Consider the following 21,664-nt stretch of genomic DNA (forward strand, 5'->3'; position numbering starts at 1 on the left):
ATTAGGAAAAAAATGTTGGCTAACACTTTAAAATATAGGTAAAAGATTGAGCAATGAGATTTATTATTTCTTTAGTTCATTAGTTTGCTTTGAGAAATTGCTTTGAATTATATAGACTCATGACAAGACTGATGTGATCATTGTAGTTTTATTCATGCCAGGAATAGAGCAAAGTATTAAATGGCACTTTGACACTTTGGATATTATTTTAGTATTTGAGATATGAAGCTTTAGGCAGAAGAGGAAAGAATTAGAAGATAGAACTAGATAGCAACCATTATCAGGAAAGAATTACAGCATAGCCTTTTATAATGTAGAAAAGAGATCCTTGATTAATAGCAAAAAATAAATCAAGCAATAAAAATCATTTTGAACTCAGAATTTCCTGGTGACAGAAGTCGGAGCCAGAAGATAGGAATGTATAAAAATTAAATTGTTTGGCTAAACTTCTAGTATAATACTTGAATTTCATGAGAAAATGAAAGGTTGTGAGAGCAAAAAGACTTTAACGAATTGAAATTATGAATACTTATAAGAATGGTCACTTATAGAATTTAGAAAATACTTTTAAAAAGTAAATACATCTAGTGACTGACAAATGATAGTTTTTATTCAAATAAAAAACTCAAATTGATTTTGAAGAAGAATTTGTGGTAGTGTGTGGAGAAGTTTAAACAGGAAATTATATAATACCATGATCAAGAAAATCAGTTCAATTAATTATTGATGACAAAAGCTAACACCACATAGTATTAGCTGGAAATCTTAGTTATTCACTTGTAAGACAATGTGAAAAAGAAAGAAATAATATTAAGTATCAGAATGAAATACACATTCTGGCCTATTAATTGCTTTTCTGTAAAATAACCAATTTTATCTGACTTTAAGGAAAGTAAGGACTACATGAATGGAATAATACTAAGGATAAAGCTTCTTCAGGCATATGGTATTTTTAGAAGATCATTTAATCAATCCGATTCCACGCAATTGATCTGAGTCCATAGGTCTGGTTTGATGGGCATCAGTGATTCCAATAGTTCCCAGAAACAGCCAGGTGATGAGATCTGCTATAGGATGTTATTTTAGGAACATGGAGATAGCACAGCCTCTTTCTCATGCTGGCACTCATGATGAAGACTAAAGTTGGTTCTGGCCTGTGTCCATGCTGTGCCTAGGGATACAAGCTTGATCCATTCACATATAATGTTAATACGTGAAGGCATCTTTCATAATCATTTTGGTAACATGCTGTAAGAAGTGAAGAAATGTTGAAATTATCTTGTGTGGTGGATAATACCCAAAGATAGGGACCTGTTACTCCTTCCCTGCACCTCCACGCAGCTGCTTCCATCAGGAGATGAAGTTTAATCCACTTCCAGACCTCTTCAATCTGGGCTGCTCTTAACGACTGGCTTGATCAGTAGAATGCAATGGAATTGATCTTCCGGGATTTTGGAAGCAAGTCATAGGAAGGTGGCAGCTTCCTATGTCTTCCTTAGTCTTGCTTGGGGGAAAACTGGGTCATGTAAGAAGTCTGATAACCATGAGGCCATCATGCTATGAAGAAATACACGCTAGCTAGCCTCATGGAAAGCCTGCCTGGAGAGGGAAGATTCCTGATCACCCCTTAGCTGTTCCAGCCATCCCAGTGGAGGTACCTGACAAGTGAGTCTCGAGCTCCAGCCACCATCTAATGGCCACGGTATAAGAGACGTCAAGCGCAAACTACCTAGCTAAGCCCAGCCAACTCTCGTTACTATGACTAATAACACTAAATTATTGTGTAAGCCCATACATTGGGAGTGGGAGGTCGTGATGCAATGTATAACTAAACATCTTGACTTCAAATGGGGACATTTAGCATTTTGTCTTCTCCATTCTGCATTTTAATAACCTCCAAAAGTATCTTCTTGGCATGTTTCTTGTTGTTGTTCATCTAATTAGCACCCTGATAAATTATATGCCAAGAGTGTCTTTACTTCAGGCTACATTTCTTGTGTAGGTGTGTGCTTTCTATTGGGCTGTCAACTCAATGATGCTACAAGCCTCTAAATTCCTTTAAGACTGCAGCACACATTATTTTTTGGCATGCTTTGATTATATCCCCTTTGCTGTCTGTCCCTGAACTATTTATAGTAAAAATTGATGTCGTGAAGGAAGCCCCAAAAAAAGAGCCTGCAAATAATATCAAAGCAGAATATGTATTTATCTCTCTTGTCATATTAGCCATTAACAACACAGTATGTTAGTCCCTTCTTAAGATCAATTTCCTCAAAATATACTACTGTTTCTCCTGTGTAAGACTGAAATATTGGCTTTAATTTGCATTTTTCCTGATTACCAGTGAGGTTGAACATTTTCTTTCCACGTGTTTATTGCTTTTCAGGTGATTGTTCATACATATTTTGTGCATTATTGATTTTTAGGATTTCTTTATGCTGGCTGCCTGAATAAGCTATAAAGATACTCCTTGCCTGTGTCTTGTGTTTTGAATCTGTTTATGATTTATTTTATTGCATAGATGTAGCAGTATTTCCTGTATGATTGTGCAGCCTTAAGAAAGTCTTCTTTACCCTGAAATCCCAAGAATAATTACCTATATATTTTCTAGACATTTTAGATAAGCTTTACTCATTGGGATGTTTAGTATATTTGAGCTTGACTTTGGTAAGTGATGTGAGCATGGGATATATTTTTCCTATGGATGTTCAATTTTCCCATTAGCATTTAATAAAAAGCCATCATTTCTCGGTGATTTGTAATGCCTCCCTTTTTCACAAGCCAGGTTTCCAGGCACACCTGAGTGTGTGACTGTGCTCAATATTCTCTCATCTTGTCTCTTTGACTGTGTCATATTAATACCATGCTCCATTAAAATGTAAGTAACAGTTTAAACTTTTGTTTCTAGTTACCTCACAGTATTTTTCTTTTGCTATTATAAAGGAGAGTGGTTTTTAAAATTACATTTTGTAATTAATCATTGCTTTTGAGTGTAGTGTACAAAGGAAGTGAATGTATAACCAGAAGCATTGATGTTGCTGCTATACTGCCTAATTTTTAACCCCAGCATTACCACCTGGTAGTGACTTGTAATTCTGCTGATTTTTGCCTTCTGCAGTCTGCAGCTCAGTTAATAAAATCAATTATGTTTAGAGTTATACTGCTAAATGACTCTAAAATCCTTTTAAGTATATTATTTGCTAATTCTCTGTGTGGCAGGCATAGCAAACTTGAGGTAGCAGGCATTTCAGTTACATGAAAGGAGAATGTTATAATTAATCTTGACACTTGAAAGAAAATGTTGCTAAATGATGTAAGGTATGGTTATAGTGTGATCTGTCCAGCAGAGGGACTAGCAGAAATAATACATTGAAATTGAAATAGAAATATATTTGTTCCCCCATACTGTGTCACTTAGGTTGCACTCTATTTTCGGCATATTTTGTATAGCATTTTTCTCATGCCATGGACATCTGCATACATTTTTGCCCAATACACTTTGCTTTCATAGAAAAAATGTTTTCCATTTTAGTCATCATTTCTGAAATCCTGGTGACTGTTTTTGTGATAATCACTAATACTGTTCACAAAATATTCCTGGCTTTTTGCTTTCAAGGCACCAAAATGATTGCATTTCCTGAAGCTCGTAGTTTATTGAAGTCATGTGACTTATGATGACCTGTAAGCAGAAGTGACTAGTGACTCTTTGGTCAGAGCATTTAATTGCTGGTTTGAGATCCTCCAGAGATCTTTTCCCCTTTGTGAATCTTTTAAATGATGGTTGTCTCATCAGCCTGTATCCCTGGGTCACTGTAAAGTGCAGAGCCACCTGCTGCCTGTGCTAGGGGAAAGTATAACTCTGTTGTTCTAAGCACTGAGACTTGGGGTTATTTATTACCACACCTGGCCTATCCTAACTATTATAAGTAATGATACCTAGAAAAAGGGCCTGCTGTAGTGAAAACTAATATATGTAACAGTGCAATAGTTAATTGTCAGACTGAAAGTAAACTGATATTGAAGGCTCTAAGAGTGGTTATTCATTTTATTCTGTGATGAAAATGTTTGGTCAAACTGTGGCCTGAAATAGCAATAAAAGAGCATAAAGGCTGTATGGGACACATAGGGTTATAAGAGGCAACTGCTGTTTGTCATCAATTAGTGAAAGACAAAACTCAGAAGGCTTTTGTTCAATGAAGGAAATCGGACTCTTATTGCAATAGTATGACTTTTACCCATTGTTCCAACTTCTAAATAGATTAAAAAGCCAGCTTTTAATTTTTCTAGGTTGTGAGTGTGTGTTTATTAGCACAATTAAGTGCATACTTGGACAAATTCTTTTAATAAGGCCATGCTTTTTATTTATTTATTTATTTTAGAGACAGTCTTGCTTTGTCACTCAGGCTGGAGTGGAACGGCGCAATTATATCTCATTGCGGCCACGTCCTCCTGGGCTCAAGGCATCCTCCCACCTCAGCCTCTTGGGTAGCTGGGACTACAGGTGAGCAGCAAGTCCAGCTAATTTAAAAATAAATAAATAAAGATAAGGTCTCACTATGTATGTTGCCCAGGATGGTCTTGAACTCCTGGCTCAAGTGATTCTTCTGTGTCAACCTCCCAGTGTTGAGATTACAGTCATGAGCCACGACGCCTGCCCAGGTCATGTTTTTTTGATGAATTATTTCTTTTAGATCCAAAACTGATTTAGCGTATATATGGCACATCCCTTTAACAAATTTTCTCAGATTAAGTGGATTTCTAAAAAGCCTCAGTTTTTTGCAGGCTTAATTTATTGGGTTTCCTTACTCCTAAACAAGCCATCTTTGTTCATTGTTGTTAATAATTCTGCTAGTTTTTCTTCTATATTTGTGATTCCTTCTGGCAACATATTGATTTCATTCAGTAGTTACCCAGAATTTTTCACACCGGAGACACTGATTTTCAGACATATGCATTGTCTTCATAACAAAATCCATATTTAAACATTTTGCTACATCCTAAGCCTAGGGGCTACTCATATTGGATATTGCAATTTCCTATAGTCCCCTGGGTGAATGTATTTTATCACCTTCTTTGCCCAAAAATTCATGGCAGGAAGACTCAAGAACAATAGTGCATTTGATATGACACTCAATTCTGTTTTTCTGTATTCTCTGTAGTAGTCAGGCCTTGACAGTTAGGAGCTTGTGCCGCCTAGTGTTCATGACCTATGTAATTCCCACTCCTTCAGCATAGGCAGGACCTGTGATTTGATTCTAGCCAATGGAATATGGCAAAGATAAAGGGACTTTTCACATATAATTAAGGCCCCACATCAGTTGATTATGAGTTATTCAAAAGGAAGATGAGGCCGGGCACAGTGGCTCATGCCTGTAATCCCAACACTTTGGGGGCCAAGTCAGGTAGATCATTTGAGGTAAGGAGTTTGAGACCAGCCCGGCTAACATGGTGAAACCCTGTCTCTACTGAAAATACAAAAATTAGCCAGGCGTGGTGGCACATGCCTGTAATCCTAGCTACTCGGGAGGCTGAGGCAGGAGAATCATTTGAACCTAGGAGACAAAGGTTGCAGTGAGCCGAGATCGTGCCACTGCACTCCAGCCTGGGTGACAGAGTGAGACTCCATCTCAAAAAATAAATAAAAGAAATAAACAAACAAAAGGAAGATGACACTGGGTGGGCCAGACTTAATCAGAGGAAAATCTTAAAAGAGATTCTCCTGGCAGTCTTCAAAATTTTGTGGTCATGCTGTGAAAGGGCTATGTGACAAAGGACTGTGGCCAGCCTGTAGAGAGTAGCACAGCCCTCGCTGACAGCCAAAAAAGGAAGACCTCAGTCTTCCAAGCACAGGGAAGTGAATTCAGCCACCAAACAGGTCATTCATCCCAGTCTATGTCTGGATTACAATCTTCTGAGACCCTGTGCAGAGGACCCACTAGGTTGTGCCCAGACTCCTGACCCATGGAAACTGTGAGATAATAAACTTATGTTGTTTTATTAAAAATTTAATTGTATTTTAAACTGACAAGTAATAATTTATATATTTATGAAATGTTATGACCATAAAGTAATAATAAGTATGTGAGGTGATGGATATGTTAGTTCGACTTAATTTTTCCAGAATGTGCACATATATCATCACGTCAAATGTGTGTTGTTTTAAGCCAATAAATTTGTGATATTTTGCTAAGCAATATAAAAAATACAGTTTCTTATTATTTTTAATGTTAAACCTCTTTATTGATCTTAACATAGAATAAAATTTTCCTCTTTAAAGTATTCAATTTAATGACTATTAGTATATTCACAGAGTTAGGGAATTATTATCACCAAAATCTACGTTTAGAACATGTTAATCACCCCTAGGTAACCATTTTGCCATTAACAGTCTTTTCCCCATCCCACCCCCAGCCTGGGCACACAATAATCTGCTTTCTGACTCTATTGATCTATTTTGAACGTCTCAGGTAAATAGAATTTTCTAATATGTAGACTATTGTGACTGGCTTCCTTCACTTAGTATGGTGTTTTAAAGGTTCATTCATGTTGTAACATGTATCACTACTTCATACCATTTTATAACCAAATATTTTCTTTGCATGGATCTGTGACCTTTTATTTACACACTCATCAGTTTACAGATATTTGGATTGTTGCAACTTTTTAAGTATTATAAGTAATGCTTACATGAACATTTGTATGTATGTTTTTGCAAGGCCGTATGTTTTATTTCCCTTGAATGTATACCTAGGAGTTGAATTGCTGAGTCATATGATATTCCTGTGTTTAGCATTGAGGAACTGTCAAGTTATTTTTCAAAGAGGCTGCATCATTTTATATTCCTACCAAAAACGAATGAGAGTTTTAATTTCTACATGACCTGTCCAACATTGTTTTTGTCTTTCTTTTTTATTATAGTCATACCTGTGAGTATGAAGTCATATTTTGGTTTTGATTTGCAGTTCTCTAATGTCTGATGATGTTGAGTGTTGAGAATTTTAATATGCTTATTGAGGATTTGTATATTATTTTGGAGAAACGTCTATTTAGGTACATCATTTATTGCTTTTAAAATTGAGTTGTCTTTTTATTATTCATTTATAAGTGTGATTTATATTCATACACTTTTGTATGTGTGTACTAAAAATATTTGCAATTTATATATCTGATAAAAGACTTAAATATATACAAGTACATATGTGTGTGTATTTGTGCATATTTGTGTGTATATACACACTTTTTTTATCATATATACAATTTGCAAATATTTTTTCCTATTCTATGGACTATATTTTCACTTTTTTGATGGTATCATTTGTAGCACACGTTTTTAATTTTGATGTGGTCATTTATCTATCTCTTCTTTTGTCACTTGTGGTTTTTATGTCATATCTGAGGAACTGTACTGTAACCCAAGGTCACAAAGATTTACTCCTATGTTTTCTTCTGAGTTTTTAACACTTACAACTCGCGGGCTTGTTTCATAATTTATCTTGAGTTAATTTTGTTTAAGGTATGAGTTAAGGGCCCAACTTCATTACTTTGTATGTGGATAGACAGATGTCTCTGCACCATGTCCAGTGCTGTGTAGACATTACCCTGGGTCAGCATAAGCCACATTTTGGTCAAATGTTGTTCTTAAGCCCTCTTAGCTCACTAGAGTTTGGCCTTTACCATTTGATGAGATCATGGCTTGGAGGCTGTGATTACGGTTCAAAAAGTTTAGATTCTTGCCCCCATCTTCAGCCAGGGACTCATAGCTTGGCATTCCCCCTGCAATCCCTCCTACAGGGATATAGCTTTGGGCGTGCACACAGTATTTCAGACTGCCAGAGATTGTTGTGATTTTATTTTAAAGCCCAGCTTCCTTAGAGTTTCATCTGAGTCAGAGTTGCTCATTGTTTGCCCAGTGTTTGGGTCAGAACTTGTGCTTAATCTCCTAGTGACAGTGAGACTTCTGCCCTTTGTGGCTGGATCTGCACGTGACTTGTTGAATGATTTTAAGTCTGTGTCACCCTGTGTTATGATTACTCCTAAGTGGGTGCATCCTAGCACTGTATACAGCTTTCCTGATCCCATCCCCCCAGGGATGACTGAGGACCCAGGATGGCGCGGCTCTTACTGGCTTTCTCTTTCCTTGGTTCTCTCTGCTAAACATCCAGGTGCTCTGCCCTTTTATTTGTTATTACAATTATCATGGAGCTATGCACTCCCCCTTAATCATTCTCCACCAGAATCTCTGTCGTTTTGACAGCGTCCTTAGGCATGGACTTTTCCATATTCTTCTGCGAAGTCCATCCTATCAGGAAGGAGCTCCTCATGGATTACAGAATGAATGGATGTGTGAATACTGCTTCCAGTGTGACACCTTGCTCTGAAAGCAGGTGCTGGGAGGTTGGCAGCATCTAGGCTTCATGGCTTTCTTCTCCAGCACACAACTTCTGTCTCTCTCAAGAGCAAGCCAGGGCTAGGACAATTAGTGCCAAGCATTCTTGGTCTCCTGTGCTTGGAGTAGAGCTCCTATTCTATGCAGGAGAAGGGGGGCTGCCCTGTCAACCAAGCCTTCAAGAGTAGAGTTTGGGCAACAAAGACCTGAAGGAAATGAGAAGTGTTAATTACATACCTCTTTAGGGTTGAACTGCAGTCTTAGCTTGTGAGCTGAGGAAAGAAGAGACTGTATTTCCAGCTACAGGACACAGAGTAAAACTTCCATCACACTGAGCTTAGGGATAGGGGAGGGAGTAGGTTGTGGCTCAAATGCCATAGGTTTTCACTGTTCTTACTACTACTTAGTAGATTTTTCTTGAATAGATCTTTCTCCATTCTCTGTATAACTTTAGGACAATTTCCAGATACCTTAGGGGGTTTTTAATAATTTCCTCCAGTTAAATGATTGTTTTGTTAGAGAGTCTGCTGGGCCCTACCATTCTGAAAGCAAATTTCTTTTATTATGTTTTGTGTTCATAATAATTTCACCTTTATGCTGCAAACTTCCTATTATTAATCTGTGATTCAGTTTCTAGTAAAACATATAAATCTTTTTACACATTAAAAATATAAAGGCATATATTAAAAAAAAGTGTGATTTTTAAATACTGTCATATTAAAGAGGAATTTGTCATGCTCAGAAATAGATACAAATATTGTAACAAGTTGTAAAGAAACTTATTAAATAAAATGTGACAGGAAGGTACCCTGGAGTTTTGGAAACAGGTATTTTCTGGGTGTGTAATGATTTTGTATAATGAAAATTAAATACAGATTAAGTAATCAATTAATTAGAGTGTGCCAACAATGGATAGAAATTATAGTTTAATTCTTAGTAAGTGGAAAGAAAACATTATAACCAGTCATGTTGAAATTAAAATGTGAGAAATTGGTATGGACTCATGTCTTTTAATATATGGATGATAGATCAATATATTCGCTACTTATATTTATATTCATGTTTATAGTTCTTGGATTCTACTGATAAGAGCTAGAAGCATCGACATCCTGTGATGAGCATACCTAGTGCCTGGACCTTGGTTTCTATAAACCATGACCCATTAAAGGAATCGGAGATTCTTGGAGAAATGGCTGATTTCCATGTTGGGGTAGGAAAAGTGGAAGCTAAGCCTGGAACGTCTTGTGCCCAAAACTACAGTAGTACTTAAAATATTATGAGAGCATGTCAGATGTCAGCTTGAAGGGGCTCCTTCTGGCAAAATCTGTGACAATCTGAGCATCAGAATAATAAGAGTAACAATATTTATGGAATAAAATATGCAAATATGAATCTGTACTGATATAAATAAATTAATGGTGGAAAAGAGATAGCTGTTATGTGTGGCAGAAGACCAACTAATAAATGCAGAACTAATGATTTCTTATAAAATCACCTTCCTGCAACCATCATATAATGATTGATTCAGGCAAAGATCATTAATAGCTGTTATAATAGTGGGTAAAATCTTAATGAGGAACAAAATATTTACATAATTTCAAAGTATATCCTTCAAATACTTATTAATCACACACAAAAAAATAGTAACTTCATAGGGAAGAAACCTGGTATGTAATACCTAATGAAGAGATCAACTTCACATCATTAGTAAAGAAACAAACTGACATTTTGTGTCTCCTAAAATAATGCTGTCCAGTGAGCACAGCATCACGTATACAGTTTTCCTAGTAAAAATGAATAACCTGCATGTAGCCATGAGGAAACACAAGGCAAATATAAGTTGAAGGAAATTTTACAAAATAATTGGCTTGTGCCCTTCAAAAGTCTTGAGGTCATGGAAAACAAAAAATGGTCTGAAAATTGTTTTCTATTAAAGGAGAATAAAGATACATGACAATTAAATGTGATTCTGGTTTGGACTGTGACTAAAAAAATTATTATGATAGACATTGTTTAAGACAATGGGTAAAATTTGAGTATAGGCTATAGAATAGCTAATACTGTTGTGTTGTTATGTATTCTAATTTTGATAATTATACTGCAATTACATAAGAGAAAATACAAATTCTTAGAAGATAGTTACTGAATTTATTGTGGAAAAAGGGATGTGATGTCTATGACTTATATTCAAATCATTCAGAAGTATATATTTGTATATTATGTAAAGAAAAAATATATATACACGTATATATGCATACACATACAATTAACAAAAGTCATTGAAAAAGCATACAGCATATGACCCAGAAATGCCACTACATATTATAAAATGTATTTGTTCTAAAAAAATGACAAAGGAGAAAAATCTATTTGCCTAACTATTGAACTGCAGGTTAATTTTAGTCATTTAAGTAGTAACGATTTTAATTTCCCATAATAAAAGATTGATTAAGAAAACTAAATCAGGTTTATATAATATTGGATATCCACAAAATATGATTATAAAATGTATATGGTAATTGCAGAAATGCTTATGCTAACATGCCCATATAAAAAGTATTAATGATAGTGGTATAAAATTAACATGTGAAGTTGGAGTGGCAAGAAATGTGAAAATAAGTTGTAATGGAATTCTGAACAACTTTCTTTACTTCTTTTCATTTCTCTGTAAATGTTCTCTAATAAAATATGAATATAAAAAATGTGGAGAGATCAGTCTTACAGCCCAGCAAAATTACATTGCAAATATTCTGAGCTTGTAGCCTTTGAATTCAAGTGAATTCATTTTTATGGGCAGTAAATGAAATGGAAACAATGATGGTTGTAGTGTTCAACCAATTTGGATAGAGGCTGGATTACCAGCAAAGAAAATTTCAATTAAATCCTTGGTTTATTTACCACATTCTCACACAGTCCTCAGCAAGCCCACAGTAAGTCATAAAAAAATTATTCCAATTTCTTTTCTTTCTTTCTTTCTTTTTTTTTTTTGAGTGGGGCAGGTAGAAAAGAAAGTACTTCCCAAGTTCTAGAGGCTATGTTTCATGTAATCAAGCTCGGTTGGATACATTCAGGATATGTACACTATGCAGTGGAGGATGAAACAAAGGTTTTGTCAAAGGATTTTCTAAAAGCTCAAACAACAACAGCAAAACACAAAAACAAGCCTTGTCTGAAGAGTACAGATATTATAGTCATAAGCACAAGAAGTAAAAGGAAGATAAATAAAGGGAAAAATCCTGTTTTTGAATTTGTTATGACATAAAAATATCAAAGATGAGACAGTTATTCTAAGAAATTGTAAAAGAAAGATGACGATAACAATTTTGTAATCAGAGGAGTTAATATTTGATAAAACATTTGGCTTAAGTTTATGTCAGCTTTATTCTGATTAGTTTATTTTCAGGTCTAAATGAATAAGGAATTAAATTAGTATCCTAAACACAGATTTCAAAGATACCAGAAAAGCAACTGAAGCTGGTATAAAACAAAACTTTTTTTCTTCAGTCTGGGTTCATTTTCATGCCACCCTTAAGAATATATCCATGAAGAATTTCATTGAGTAGTTAGAGGAGAGGGAAAGTCATGGGTTTCAACCGTTAAAAAAGGCATTTCATGATGGGCATTCGGATTCAGGACTGAAAGCTAGCTCTCAGCCATAGTTCTGTGTTTGATTAGTTAAAACAAACGACATTTTTTCTTGATGAGAAAAGAGTCTTCATTTAGGTTCAATGGCAGTCTAGTGCATGGTTGGGGAGGGGGAGTGTATAGTAGGAGAAGACGAACAAGTTTTTTCACCTGCCATATTCTCAACACACAACACAGGACACTTCTGTGACTGGATGTATGTGTGTACATTTCTTCCGCACTAACCAGTTCCCCCACACTAGCTTGGTGTCCTATAATTCAATTCAGTTGTGATACTGCTTACCTGGAGTTTGTGCCAGATCCCATAGGCTGAGGTTTTAGTCCCACAAGACTTTACTTCAGATGCCAATTGCAAGTCCAGGCTTCCAGTACATCTGACCTACCAGCTATAAATTGGAGGTTCTTGTAACCCCCTTCTTGGGTTCAGTCATTTGCTAGACTGAACTCAGGGAAACATTTTATTTACTATTGCCAATTTATTACAAAGGATATTTGAAAATATGTAAATGAACATCCAGATGAAGAGATGTTTATAAGAGGAGGTTCAGAAGGATCCTGAGAGCAGGAGCTTCTGTCCTCGTGAAGTTGGGGTGGACCACCCTCCTGGCAGTGGTCATGTTCAGCAGCCTAGAAGCTCTCGCAACCCCATCCTTTGGATTTTTATGGAGGCTTCATTGCATAGACATGATAAATTACATCACTGACCATTGATGATCAATTCAACCTTCAGTGAAAGTTACAACCCTGTATTCACATTCCCCTGGCAGCCAACTGTCATCCAAAGGCTATCTAGCAGGCTCAGTCATCTCACTTCCAGATAAAAAGACACTTATCGCTGCAGAGATTCCAAGGGGCCTTTGTGCCAGGAAATGGGGGCAGAGACTAAATTTATATTCTTACTGTTTTACAGGAAGTCACTCAAAGCCTGATTCTTTAACAAAGCTAGTTGGTTAGAATAATGTTAATGATAGTGCTTTCATTTAATATATCCTGGGCAAATGCTGTTGTAAGGGAATATTTTCCTTTTATATAATCATAATTTAAAGAAAGATTTCTAGCAGATTGATCTTGCAGAAGTAATCTCATGTAATATTGTCAAATGTGTTTATTCCCAACAAAATTTAGTTGGAGAATGTGTATTTCAAAAGCAGTTCAATCCAAGAGTTACATAAACAACAGCTAAAGAAAGTAATCTCAAGGGGGTTGATAATAGCTTATGCTACATATAAATCAGCCATCACAAATTGATGTATTTACAAATTATGTATACGTGTGTGTATATACACACATACACATCATATGCATATACACATATATGTGTAAATATACAGAACATAATATTACCTATATATAATAAAGATATTTGCAAAGCATAAAGGTCATAACACAAACCTAGGAATATAACAGTCCAATGAGTTCATCTTCTCAGAAAGCTACTGCCCAGAAAAGGCCAATGTACTGAGAATAACAGGTATTGCAGCAAAGAAAGAGTTTAATTATCACAGGGCCAGTCAAGGGGAAGGACAGCAGACATTTCTCAAGTCTGCCTCCCTGAAAGCTCCTGGGGTGGTAGGGTTATTAAGGATAATTTGGTGGGCAGGGGGCTAGGGAATGGGTGCTGCTACTTATTTGGGGATGAAATTATAGGAATGCCCAATCTGTCTTTGTGCACTGAGTCAGCTTCTGGGTGAGAGTCACAGAACTGGTTGAGCCAGGTCCTTGGTATGAGTTAGGAATCTGAGTGAGTCGGTTGGTCACCAGAATGCAAAAGTCTGAAAAATATCTCAAAGACAAATCTTAGATGTTGACAATAGTGATGTTGTCTATAGGAGCAATTGAGGAAGTTGCAAATCCTGTGACTCCCCAGCTACATGATTCTTGAGCAATAAGCGATTATAGAAAGGCACGCTAGAGGACAATGGCTTGAGCCTGTTTGCTCACAGCTCTGGCAACCAAGGGAATGGGTGGTACTAAGAATTGCCTCCTTGGGAATTCCATGTAGTTCATGGCTTTTATGATTGAAATAGCATTCATACAGGTCTGACCTTGTGGAAAGAAACAGATGTTCATGGACTTGGTTATGCCTGACCTTGCACCACTCATGATAATGTGCAATTTCCTGATTTTCACTGTAAGCTATACATTCCAAAACAAATTCTCTGGGTTTTATGACTTTAAAATCAGGTTTAAACCTACAATTTATTTTTATGTGATAGCTTATTTTCTCGGGACTCTCATTAAGTCTGTGAAGTGACATACCATTGATAAGATCTTAGCAATATGAAAAACCAGGCATTTTTTTGTAAAAGTTATTAATATCAAAATGGAGTCACTTATGTGAAGCCCTAAAGAAATGGAGCTGGGAGGTCATGAAGAAGGGAACTTCATGCTCATATGCCTATAATTGGAGTTATAAGAGCTTTCTGCCTGTATGCCTATGATGGGAATTATGCAAGGAACTTCTTAAAAATGTAGTATTCCAGATAAGCCACTTGCACAAGGATGCTTGCCTATCAATGGCTGTCTCTGCCAATGAGCTAATGTCAACTCTTGCAAGAACGAATGGTCTTTGTTTCAAAGAAGCTTGCATGGATTTCTCCTTTTCTTCTTTAAAAGCTTCCCTGTATCCCAGCCACTTTGGATGTGCCTGTGGTTCACCATAGCATGTACATCCCAGATTGCAATTGTCTGCTATTCCTGAATAAACTCTCCCTTTGGAAATCTTGTCTCTCTGTTATTATTTTCATAATATAATAAACTCAAAAAACTGAATAGTATTCTTAGTAGAGAATGAAAAAGGAATGCAGAATTTGTGAAAGCAAGATTTAGTATTAAATACAAGTTAAAAAATAGGAAGGAGTGGAATATGAAAAAGAAAACTAGGGTTTAGGCTCTGACAACTAAGGTAATTATTCAGTGCTATTATGCAGATTGTTGATTTTTGAGAAATGATTAAATAGCTAAAAAGTATGTTTCCATAAATCTGTGTCCTACATTAGCTAATTTCCTCAATTTGGAGGTTACCATTATATTAGTAGATTCTTTAGAGCTAAATAGTACAGAATAATAAAGTCTTCAAAAAAAGGAGGAACCTGTGGGAATGGATTAAAATAATTTTACCTGTAGAGGACTTAGGAAGTTGGCAAACGGGGCCCTAGGTGTACAGCCGAAAGTATCTTCAGTTACTGAATACAGAGAGAGAAAAAAGCCAATATCTAGAAAGAAGCAATTTGCATTTTAAGGTGTATATCAAATGATCTGAGAGATAGCAACACATCAGGTGAATAATAACTTCATCTGCTGCAAGCTTTCTTAACATCTCTATTTAGTGCTTGAATGCATCTTTCTATTTTATTCTCCTATCTCCTACTCTCTCAAAGTACTAAGCACTACACAGTATCTAAAGTTATCATTTCTAAGGCTAACTACCTCTAATTTTTATCATGGGTTGTAGTTTTCCCACGTAGACTAACTCTAAGAAAAGCTATATTTTCACGTTTCATTTTTGCTATATCTCAGTGCAGATGTAAATTGCAAATCTCTTTACCTCTGAGATTGTGTTCTGGGTCCCCTGCAGTTACAGAAATAATGCAGTTATCATCAGAAGGTCAGAATCCACCTACCTGTATGGCCGTGGAAAGCAGCTTCCTGCTTCCAAATTGGATCCTTTTTTTAAAAGCAGCATCTTGTTTGCCTCAGGGTTCTCTTCTGATATTCACATGTTTCAAAACAAATTTTATTATACAGAGAAGAAAAAATTATGATTGTTTCCATTTCTCTGAAACTATAAAAATTTACAAGAACATTTATGTCAAGTTTCTGATTTTCCCCCATTAGGTAACTAGTTTATTCAATAACAGTGGTATAGTGTTTCTCAGAGATAGTCAGTCTCCTGAAATACATTATTGGAATTTCTTAAAGTCCTTTACAGGATTCTTTTGTCTCTGAGGCTCACTGCCTATCATGGTCAATTTCATGTGTCAACTTGGGTAGGCCATGGTATGCAGCTATCTATTGAAACCGCAGTCTAGATGTTGCTGGGAAGGTATTTTTTAGATAAAATTAACCCTAAATTCAGTAATTTTGAGTAAAGCAGTGTACTCTCCATATGTAGGTTGGCCTTATCAAATTAGTTGAAGGTCTTAAGACTGAGGACCTGTGAGGAAGAGGGAATTGTGCCAGCAGACTCCCTTCAGATTCCAGCTGCAATGTCAACTCTTCCCTGGGTTTCCAGCCTGCCAGCCTTCCTTGCAAATTTCAGACTTGCCAGCCCACACACATTTATGCACCAATTCCATTAAATAAATCTCCCTCTCCCTCTAGTTTTACCCAAATCTATATAAATCTATATCTAGACCTATATATGTTGATATCATATATTGATATGTAGATCTATATATAGATATATATCAAGATTGATATAGATATAGAATCCTATTGATTATGTTTTTCTGAAGAACTCTTCTTTATGGTTGCTTCGGTATGTTTTAAGAGACTTAAATACATTGGCCAAGAGACTTAAATATATTACAATTACCCTCAGCTTGACTACACTTTACATAGGTTTCTTCCTGACTCTAAGGCCCTGGTCTCCATTTTTGTACAGCATTTACTTTGGAAAACATAATTGTAAATTTTTCTCTGCCCCTTTGAGATATGATTTTTTTTTTTAAAAAACCTCTTAGTAGTTTTACAACCTAACTCTTTGAATGTAAATATCAAGGGAGATAACACCCCTATCTCCTGGTTTCTATGGAAGGGTAGGAGCCTAACTTTGGTGGCTGCCTTGTTCCTATTGTAAAACTACCCTTTTGTCACAAAGAGAGTGGAAAATTTATGTTTCTATGGGGAAAGTCAGCTAGAAAACACATATAACCTATGCTTTCTCTCTCATCCCAGAACTTAAAATTTCTCTCTCTTTGTTTCAGTGGAGTCAAGCTCAGACCGAATTCTGGCCTCTCTCCTTTATTGCAATAGACTTGAACAAATTCTTTCTTCCCTGTTCAGCTTTTCCTGATGCAAATTATAATATAAAGAGGCTCCTCTTGTGCAAAGGCATAAAAATGATACAATGGACTTTGGGGACTTTGTGTGGGAGAGGGTGGGAAGCGGGTGAGGGATAAAAGACTACAAATTGGATTCAGTGTACACTGCTTGGGTGATGGGTGCACCAAAATCTCACAAATCACCACTAAAGAACTTACTCATGCAACCAAATACCATCTGTTCCCCAAAAACCTATGGAAATGTAAAACAAAGAGGCTTCTCTTTTTTGAGTTTAATATTGAAGTTGTTAAAACTTGGCCACAATCTTCAAACAATGAGATTTATGTGGAATATTTAAATTTCTTTAATTGTTCAGAAACAACATAGCTGCCTGCTAATGAACTTAAATTTGCTTATTAAAATTACGATGTTAAGCCACACTGTATACAGAAGAAGTAAATAGTGTAATTCCAGAAGTTAAAAAGTTTACAGTAAAACAATGAATGATCTAGGAAAGTTTAGTAGCTATATGTGATGAATGTCAGTTGTCTCTCTTTGTTCTACATTTCTCAATTCATCTGGTTATTGTTAAATCAGTTTCCCTGTAGCACTACTTTCTCCTCTGCATTTCATTGGTCAAAACTTCTCAACTCTCCCTCTGTGAACAAGAATTAAAACCACATGTTTTAGCCAAATATCCGAAGTCCAACAGAGTTCTATCTGAATTCTAGTTTTCCAAAATTATGTAAATCTAGGAAATGAAGGCTAAAGTGTCATTCTGATATTGCAAGATACTACTTTGTATGTGAATACTTACTGGTGAATGCCTAATATCAGTTTCTTTAGATTTTTTTTTCTTCTTGAGTTAATCTAATTCCCCCGAGATGAAATATTTATATATTTTTCTCTTGGATTTAAGCCTCACAAGTTAAGTAAACCCTTATGAATTACAGACTGGAACCCTCCTCATGTTGTGAAATAATGAAATGCAAATCACACTTCAAGTTGCTGCTCTACTTACTCTCCTCCTTTTTACTCCTATTAATTAATCCTATTGGAGAAGCCAGTGTCTACTGTGCGGACCACCAGCTGGATGATCAATTTGCCTTGACTTAGTTTAAAACAGAAAATTACTGTGCTAGCAGATGTCATTTTCTATGGTAATATATAGCCCTCCTATACACAACAAGATTCCCACTGTTTAGTCAGGACTTTCTAGAATCTGTCCAGATGAACAGAAAATGTCAAGCCCCACCATGATTGGCCCATGCTCATAGAATTTATGCTTCCAGAATGATTTACTCAAGGGCTAGATGGAGTGCATTAGAACGAGTGCATTTACTTGTTCATCAAATAAATTTAACATACTTGGTAAATTGCAAGCTTTGTTCTACGTGTTGAAGATGGAGAGGCAGGAAGACAGTTTCCCGGCTCTGAAACAAGTTAAAAGAGTTGAGAAAAGACATTGGATTATATATTAATGTTTTGCTAACAGTACTTTTTAAAGCAAAGTTTTTGTGAAATATTTGTTTGATTTCAGGCATTTTAAGTTCTATATGTATGTTTTACAAGAAGATATGATATGTCAAGCATTTCATGGTTAGGAATATAATAAGGCTTCATTTGATAGCAGTATTTTCCAATGGGAACAAAAAAAAGACTTTACTGCTTGGCCAGTATGACACTGGCTTATGATCAGATCTGACAATGCTTGTCATGTCCAAAAAAGGCAGGAGAAATTGCCAAGGGGGAGGAGAAATTGCCATGGAGCAGGATGCATTCTTTTGGCTCTGAATTTGTAGAAAAAAATCAAGACACAGTGACCATATCACATCTTAAAAACATATTTTGTGTATTTGACACGTTGCTGCAAACTTTTCAGCTATTTTTTTTTTTGCCTCCTTCATACTTCATTTGTTTCTGCCTTTAAAGACTTTGCTTTTTGTGTTCTTATGAATAAAAATTATTCATTATTCTGAAATTTGTTTGTTCATTCATTTTTTATTTACGTCTACTTACACCCAAGGGGGTTCTAAGACGCTTTCTAATAAGAAACTTGAATATGATTTTGATATTAAAACCAATATCAAAATAAGAGACTGCTAGTAAAAAGGTAGACAATATTTTATAAGAAAATTTACACTAAGTTGAAAACTTAATTTACCTCAGAGATTTCTCTCAGTGACTTAGAAGAACACGCATAAATAAGATACATTCTCTTACTCTAATTCCTAGCAATAAACATCTTAACATTAATTTTTACAAAGTTTTCGGAGCCAGTGAACAATGTTATATTCCACAATTGCCTAATTTTCTTTTCTCTGTGTGTGTGTGCCCATGAGTTTCTGTTTATATTATTTGTCTTTTAGTAATTATTTTTATTAATTATCTGTAGATTAATTTTGGTGATAGTTATGTTGTAAAATGATAAAAATTGAATGTTCTAGACTAGTAATCTACAATGATTAATGAACAGAATTTAATATAATATGAATTTAGTCGTTTCTGACTTGTACTATATGTAACACTTTTTGCTTAATTTAGTTGCTCTTTGTTTTAATAATTCATTACTCCTTCAGCTTGTCAGTTGAGAGCTATTTTTGTATCTTTTTTTCTGAATAACAGTTAAATTTATTTAAATCTGCCATAAATTCACAAAAAAAAGGCACACACAGATGTTTGTCTTCCTCTTTATGACTCTGTGAGGCCCCTCCTGACTTTGGTCTCCCCAATGCTTTTGCCATGATTACGTCGACTTCTTTGAATGGAAGCCCAGATGATTTAATTTATATCTCTCTTCCTTATCTTTAGCTTTCCAGCTTCATATTTCTGTGTATTAAAATTCCAGATTAATAGTAGAATTTACTCTTCATGTTGTTAGTGTTTTGTTTCAATCTCACCTGGTGAAACACCACCAGGGTGTGCTGAAATTTAAGGCTGACACTAACTACTTAGAGTTAGTATCGGACACCACAGGTTTAAGGGCCCAGGCTTCCATAAGACTTCTCTTACTTCAGATACCAGCCACAAGTGGTGTCCTCAGACAACCCATTCTTCTGACCAACTGATTACCAATTTATAGGTTCCTATGACCACCTCTCAGGTTCAGTAACTTGCTAGAATGACTTAGGGAACTCATAGAAAATGCTGTAATTATGATTACAGTTTTATTATAAAGGATGCGAACAGAACATGGGCTGGGAGTGAAAAAGACATACCTTCCATATTTTTTCCCCATAGATTTAGGGTGTGCTGCCCTCCTGGCACATCAGTGTGTTTACCCATCAGGAAGCTCTACTGAGCTTTGAGTCCAGAGATTTTATTGGGGTTGTGTTATGGAGGCTTGCTTATTGTATCGTTGGCCATGTGATGGAACTCAACCCCTAGCCCTAATCCTCTCCCTGGAGGTCAGGCTAGCCCAAAGACCAGCCCCCATCCTGATGCTATTTACAGGTCTCTCATGAGTCACCTCATTTGTATAAAAAAAGAAACTCCAGTCACTCAATCAATTATAAGGGTTTAGAAGCTCTGTGCCTGGAACAGGAGACAAAGACCAGAGATATTCTTTATTACATCACAGATAATAGCTCCAAAGACTTAAGATGTGTGAAAACTGTAAAGGGGATGATACAAAGATTAACTCTTGGTAGATCTAAATTGAGGCTCAGGATTTCCTAATTTTTACAAGTATAAAAAGAACTTTACATGGTTTATGAATGTGTAAATTGGCACAATCACTTGGAGGAAATATCTGCTAATATCGATTAAATTAGAGTATATGAATATTCTTGATCCAGCAAATCCGCTTCTAGGTAAATGCCTGACAAAATTGTCCACTGTCAGGAAAAACTGTATGACATTTAAAAATGCGTATACACCCACACAAAAGATTACTGGGTTTTCTGTCTAGCTCATCCTTCTGGATTTTCTAATTTATTGGTTTTGGGCTATTTTATAACTCTAGAGGGTGTAGGAAATGTTATGCTGTACATTATTATTTTTTCCTAGAAAGGTTAATGGATTTAATCTTGTGAAATGCAACTTACTATTGTCCTGCTGATGCTGACCAGTTTAATATTTACTTATTAATTTGTTTCAGCCTTTCTGTTTTCCTGTATATGGTGTATTTGAATTCTTCTTTGAACCAAACAAACATTTTGTTGGTTTGTTAATTCATTAATGAGTTATATATGCCTTTGGCATGTGTTATTTTTATATTTGTATGGAATTCATGATTTTGACTTTTAAAGAATATATCATTTACCACCATCATAAATGCTGCAATATTTATGGAAGCACTGTTTGTAGGGGGAGAATAGGGTTAGTAGGGGGCTTGCAACTCTGTTTTATCCTCCTTGGGGACATCTCAGGCAGCTTTGACCTCTTTTAAACATACTGACGGAATTTACTAGCTGGAAAATAAACAAGGGCCTTCTGGGGTTGCTATATACCGATTTCTTACCTAAGAAAACCTTTTAGTATGCTATACCTGGTGTGTCTGGATTGCATATTGTAAATAAACCTCCGGTGAGGATGTGCAGGGGATTGGAGTTATCACTTCATTCCTCTGAACCCAAAAAACATACTCAGGTGGAAAACAAGGTGACCTATGGAGCTGCATCTAGAAAGAGACAAAATAATGATTGC

Source organism: Pongo pygmaeus, chromosome 18 (genome assembly GCF_028885625.2).
Source record: "Pongo pygmaeus isolate AG05252 chromosome 18, NHGRI_mPonPyg2-v2.0_pri, whole genome shotgun sequence".
Classification (NCBI taxonomy): Eukaryota; Metazoa; Chordata; class Mammalia; order Primates; family Hominidae; genus Pongo; species Pongo pygmaeus.